The sequence below is a fragment of the Podarcis pityusensis genome, assembly GCF_964106645.2.
Source record: "Podarcis pityusensis genome assembly, chromosome: Z".
NCBI lineage: Eukaryota > Metazoa > Chordata > Lepidosauria > Squamata > Lacertidae > Podarcis > Podarcis pityusensis.
In genome coordinates, this window is record NC_138044.1 from 7,938,894 (window position 1) to 7,944,729 (window position 5,836).

The following is a 5,836-nucleotide window of genomic DNA, read 5'->3' on the forward strand; positions in this document are numbered from 1 at the left end:
GGGTCGGGGGAAGCTCAGGCTTCCCCCGCATCAGCCCCGTGCCTGGGGGGAAATAATTTTTTTTCTTTATTTCCCCCCCCCCCAAAAAAAAGCTAGGTGCGTCCTATAGGGCGGTGCGTCCTATGGGGCGAAAAATACGGTAAGTTGTGAATCATGCGGAATTCACCCAGGACCTTTTGGGAAATAATCTTGAGGAGGCGGATTTGGAAACAGATCTGTGACCCTGCCAAAGTCGCACTCCTTTTCAATCTTTTTCTGAGTGATGTGTAGCATTTCCCTCACTGACTTCTGATTTGGTGGGTTAGTTATAATCAGAGTATCTTCCGCTGGGATATGAAAGCCTTCACGAAATCTCTCCTCCAGGTATTTCACCGCCTTCCTGTTGGGGTATACGCAGAAGAGAGGTAACATAGCTGTAAGAGAGATCGGGGAGGGGGCTAGGGAGAAAAGTGTGTTGTTTTTGAGCAGATCCTTTTGCTGACTAGAAAGTACCAGCAGCCACTCTAAACTTCTTCTCTCCTTAGGTGAGTCCTGAGTTCCAGAAGCTACGAAAAGAGGTCGTGGCATGAAAATATTTAGCACAGGGATGTGAACCACCACAGCACTCACATTCATGAGGTCTCTGCAACAACCTAAGGGGAAGAAGCAATGGCCACTGAACGGCATGGCTTCGGGAAGATGGCGAGGCTGCACACCGACCCACTAACCTCACCCACCACTGGGACCCCATGAGCGGGCATTATTGATATGTCATTGGGATCTAAATATTCTGAGCAGGTATGAATAGTATCATATTTATTATTAACATTAGAAAGAGACCACACATTTATTTTATATCCCATGTATAGATTTTTAACTGGTCCAACCTTCATGGGAGGGGGGATTTTTCGTTGGGGCCCAATCCCAGGCACTCCCACACACAGTTTTTTAAGCAGGACACTCTTTGTATCCTCCTGATGTGTGGCATCCCTTAACAGCTCCTCTTCTCCCCTAATGTCTTTGCAGTGTGTCAGGCAAGCTGGGGAGCCATACACAGATTGGCCATGCCAACTGAGATCCCTTCACAAAGAGAAAGTGAGAGAAACCAAAACTGAGAGTATTTCTTCCCTAGCTGGGACTTCATTCATTTCCTATGGGTCTCCTGAATTACTAAGGTTGTGTTTCCAGTAGATAGCTGGATGACAGCAATGAATATTATATGGTGGTGGTTCTTCCAAGTCATTGGTCCATTCCAACGCCTTTTTTCTTTTCTTTTTTCAGATCATAGAATCTCTTAGTTATGTTCAGTGTAAGACAATGTTGTATCTAGAATAGGATTGAAGGAGAAGAGAGGTGGGAGGTGAGAGTGGTGGAAACGGGGTGGTAAACTTGTATATTATTTTTACTTTTTTTTTCAAAATTGGTATATGATTTCCAGCAGTTTGTGCCAAAGTGATTCAGTAAACGGACCGGTCTATCAAATAATCCTTTAGCACTTAATACATTTTTGTGATACCAGAATGATAATGTTTGGTTTAGGGTCTTTATTTTCCCTTATTTTAAAGCATTTATGTAAATCTTGAAAATTAGTATTTTATCTTTTGTATTTAGAGCCCCATCACAATCCGAGGTCCTAAACTGAAGCTTATTTAATTTGTGCATAAATACAGACCTGTATGTTGGTGAAACAGGATAGTTGACAATTAGATATATAATAATTACTTATTGCATTAATAGCCCAGCTTTCCTCTCTGAGGATCTCAAGGTAGCATACACTGTTTTCTCTCCCCCCCCCCCATCTTATTCAGTCCCCACAACAACCCTATGAAGTAGGTCAATCTGGGAGGCAGTCACTGGCCCAAGGTCACTACTGCACCAACACTGGCTATATATAAGAGGAGGAGAAGAGATAGTAACAATAGAGCAACTATAGAAACCAAACAGTTGGAGAACACGTGTTCCTCTCTTTCTCCTTTTCCCAGCTCTTATATTTTTTCCTAAATGATGCCTATTGGCCTGGCTTTCTGTTTTAAACCAGGCCTGGAGTTTGGGGATCATATCATGTCTACTGAGGTGCAATTGGTGATGTAATGGTTTGACCTTCCCCAGAACCTTGGAAGCTATTGGAGGGTGTGGAGATGGGGAGAAAGAGACAAGATGCTTGTCTGTTGAAAAAGAACAGTCTGTTTCTGTGCTTATGAAGGGCACAGTGTACAACAGTTAAACACTTAAGTGCCATCCATTAAATTTGTAATAATCTCTAGTGGCCAGAGATCCAAGAAATGAATTTTCTGCAATACTCTCTGTTCTTAACACATTGTGATAGGTTAGTGGAAAGCTCTCCAAAGAGCAGACCACAAAGATTAAAATAGATAGGGATGTTTCCAAAATGATCCCAGTTTCTCCTGATGTTGTGGAGTTTTGAATTACCTAGACTTGTTTCCAAAGTGGAAATGATGCATTAAGCAAACCTCCATTTCATTTTTTTTAAATAAAAAAACTACAAATTTGGTACAGCTGCATTGGGGAACTGGTGGTTCTCCTGATGTTGCTGGACTATAAGTCCCACAGTTCCTGACCAATGACAATGCTGGCTTAGGCTGATGGTACCTGTAGTCAAATAATGTTGATGTGAGACCAATTTTCTGTGTCTTTCAGTTCATTTGTGCTGGTTTATTTCACACACCCCTCCACTACTGTATCAATCTTCTTGCATCCACTGATGAAACATGTCCCCTACCAAATCAAACAACATGATGGTATGTGCATCAATAACATTTGCGCACATTTTTTTCCCCCAGTATGTGAATCAGTAAAACAGGAATGGGGAACTTGCGACAGTCCAGCTGCTGGACTCCAGCTCCCATCATCCCCAACCAGTATGATTAATGGTCAGAGATGAAGACCAACATCTAGCAACATCTTGAAGGTGACAGGCTACCCACTCCTGTACTAAAACACTGTACAAAATGAATCTTGATGAATGATTACCCGTGTGTGTGTGTGTGTGTGTGTGTGTTTTATTCAGCAAACTAGTAATGTACGTGTATGTAAATGAGGAGGGAATGATGCAGTGGAATTGAAGGAATGGAAAGCTGTGTCAAACTGTGCATGTGCCAAGTCTGGAGTAAATCTTAGAAAGTCTCCTATCCGAACTGGAATTTAAGAGGAGAGGAACCCCAGAACAATAAACAAGGAAAGGAATGGGAGAATCCCACTGACCCACTGAATTACAAATAAAGCCCCCTGCACCCCCAAGTTTACTGCTCCCTGTTCCGACTATATATAGACACAGATCGCTATGGGTTCGTTTGGATTACCCAGAGTGATCTGGCAAGAAGGAGAGGCAGAATTTGTGTTTCCTACAAAGGTCTGAGACCTACCTGACCTTGCTTCTGGAAATGTCCAGGTTTTGGGGGTTTCTTTGGGGCTTGGGCTTGGGCTTGAGCTGCTCCACAAGTCCCAGCCACTGCCAGCCCAAGGAGGGAAAAACATGCATGGGTGTGGGTGCTCTGTATGCTTTGACCACTGCTAGCCTGAATCAAGGAAAGAGGCACATGGATACAACTGTGGTGGGTCTGTGCGCTCATGCCTACATGCCTCTTTCCCTGGCTCAGGCTGTCCTCTTTTTTGCTCTTCAAGATATGGCAACCCGACATTTATGAGTACCATTAGGCAGTTCTGTCAAGCCATGTGTTCACTCCCCAGAATCTCTCTAAGTGATGCTAGGTCAGGGCATTACACTGTTAAATCCATCCACCTATCCATGGCAAATCCACATTATGGGCAGGGAACAGTCTTGGCATCTGCCCAAGGATGCCAGGCATTGATGCCACTCACAGCATGGAGAGCTATGCTTTGGGCTACACAAGCAACAACACTTGGAGAATTTTAGATCACTAGTAGTTATGAACTAGGTCACCAATGTGCATCTGCACATGTGCCAATGTGCCAACCAATATCTCCTTTGGCACCTGAGAAAGGTCTCAGACAAAAACCCACCTGGGCTGAGAAACAGTTCACTCTTCTGGCTCAATTCTTGCTTCCATTGTCTCAGCCTCTGCTAAATTAAACACACACCTTAAAAAAGAGACAATGCATGTACTTTTGTAAACCAAACCATTTATTTATGGTGTGTGTTTAATAATCTTTAATAATATTTTATTTATTTATTTATTTATTTGGTTATTTTAAAAGGGCCAGGAAAAAACCCATCAGATGTTCCTTCTAATAAAGCATTGGAAAATGAATCAGAAAATAAAGAACCAGTCATTGTAAGTGTGCACATTTCTCCATGTGTCAGGATTGGACACCTACTTCTCTACGTATTCAAAACAGGGGAGGTGCAAAGAGAGTATAGCAGTTGGCAAGGCCGTCTTAAGCATATCCAGCACTGTGGTGCAAAGCTCCCTCCGGCACACACACACCCATTTCCCAGAGTGTTTTAGGCAGGATGGTGCTGCTGGCAGGGCTGGCCTTGGGCAGCGGGGAAGAGGCAGAGGCTGGACGCGGCTCCTCCCAGCTCAGCTGGCCACTTCGTGCCATGGTGGCAATGGCAGACAGAGGCTCTGGGCGCAGCGCTGCTTTGGCGCAGCATGGCGGAGGTGGGTGAGGGCGGTGAGCTGAGTCCAGCCTCTGCCTCTTCCCTGGCACCCTCCAGAACTTAGCACCCTGGCACCCCATGCCACTATCCTCTATGGGTAAGACTCCCCTGGCAGTTGGAAATGTAGATAAGAATAGCTGTTGAGGGTGAAGAACATTGTTTACACTCTTTTTTCAAAACCCCTTTTCGATGTGGCAGTCATTCTGTGTTATGCTATGTACCCGACAGCAGCCACTTTGTGACTGGCACCCACAGCACTTCCTCAACATTCCAAATGTTCCCAATGGCCTCAAAAAATTGGCAACTCCTGCTCCCCCCCCCCCCCGATATAGCTCCACAGACAAGTTATCATGGCATGTGTCTTCTGCTTTTCCAGGGAAGCAACAGAGGAGGCCCACCCACCTGAGAAATGTACGATCCTGAAAAGAGCCTGCAGACGCTTTGTGTTTTATGACTTCATTGTAGTGCTGTTGTAATGCCAGATGACACTGATTCACAGTGAACCAGTAAATGAATAAGTAAAGTATTTTGTAAATGTAATGAAGTCCTAAGAAATACGAGATCTTACTGAAGTGAGTTGACTGTTAAATCTGTGTCGGGAAGCTGTCTTCTTCTGCCAGAATCTTGGGGGATAATAGTTATTAGACTGGCAAACTGACAAAGTGGAGAGGAGTCAAAATCTATTACTCAGGTTCTGATTGCTTATAGGTGGGCAACTAGAAGATGTGGGGGGCTGGGAAGTACCCCTATAAATTCTATGTCACTATAAACACTGCAGCTCTGCTGATGCAACAGATGGAGGTCTTCCAATGGGGCACTTTAGTTGGTCCCCCCATGCCCCCTGAGGTGCAGATGGCCTGTACCAGAACCCAAGCCTTTTGCGTGGCTGGTCCTGTGGAACTCCTAGCCAACAGAGGTTCAGGCGGAGCCCATCCCTGCTTCTTCTTAGTCATCTTCTTAAAATGATATTGTTCATACAGGCCTTTCAAACCTGAGATTATTTGATAACCATTTTGTATTGGTGTGTTTGGTGTACTTATTGTAACAGTGTGTTTTTCAACTGCATACTGCCTTGTGATATTTCATATGAAAGTATATTTTACAAATATATAAATAAATATAAAGGAATTCTGGAGGGTTGGAGGCACCCCAGAACAGATTTTGGCAGAGACACTGGGGGTGGGGAGGAAATGTGTCAGTGAAACTATGTGCATGGGGCATTGGATATACAGTGGTACCTCGGGTTACATACGC

The 5,836-nt window shown here is 44.3% G+C and overlaps 1 long non-coding RNA gene across 2 annotated transcripts; it reads right to left on the reverse strand.

The window, feature by feature from the left end:
- Positions 1 to 220: 220 nt before the first annotated feature.
- LOC308468794 lies at positions 221 to 5,572 on the reverse strand. 2 transcript variants are annotated; one of them, XR_013981883.1, is made up of 3 exons: positions 4,985 to 5,572; positions 3,982 to 4,059; positions 221 to 379 (listed from the first exon to the last, which is right to left on the reverse strand). It is a non-coding gene; the product is annotated as an uncharacterized lncRNA (long non-coding RNA). The 2 variants fall into 2 exon arrangements; XR_013981884.1 differs by lacking the exon at positions 221 to 379 and adding an exon at positions 1,243 to 1,305.
- Between the last annotated feature and the right edge of the window lie 264 nt (positions 5,573 to 5,836).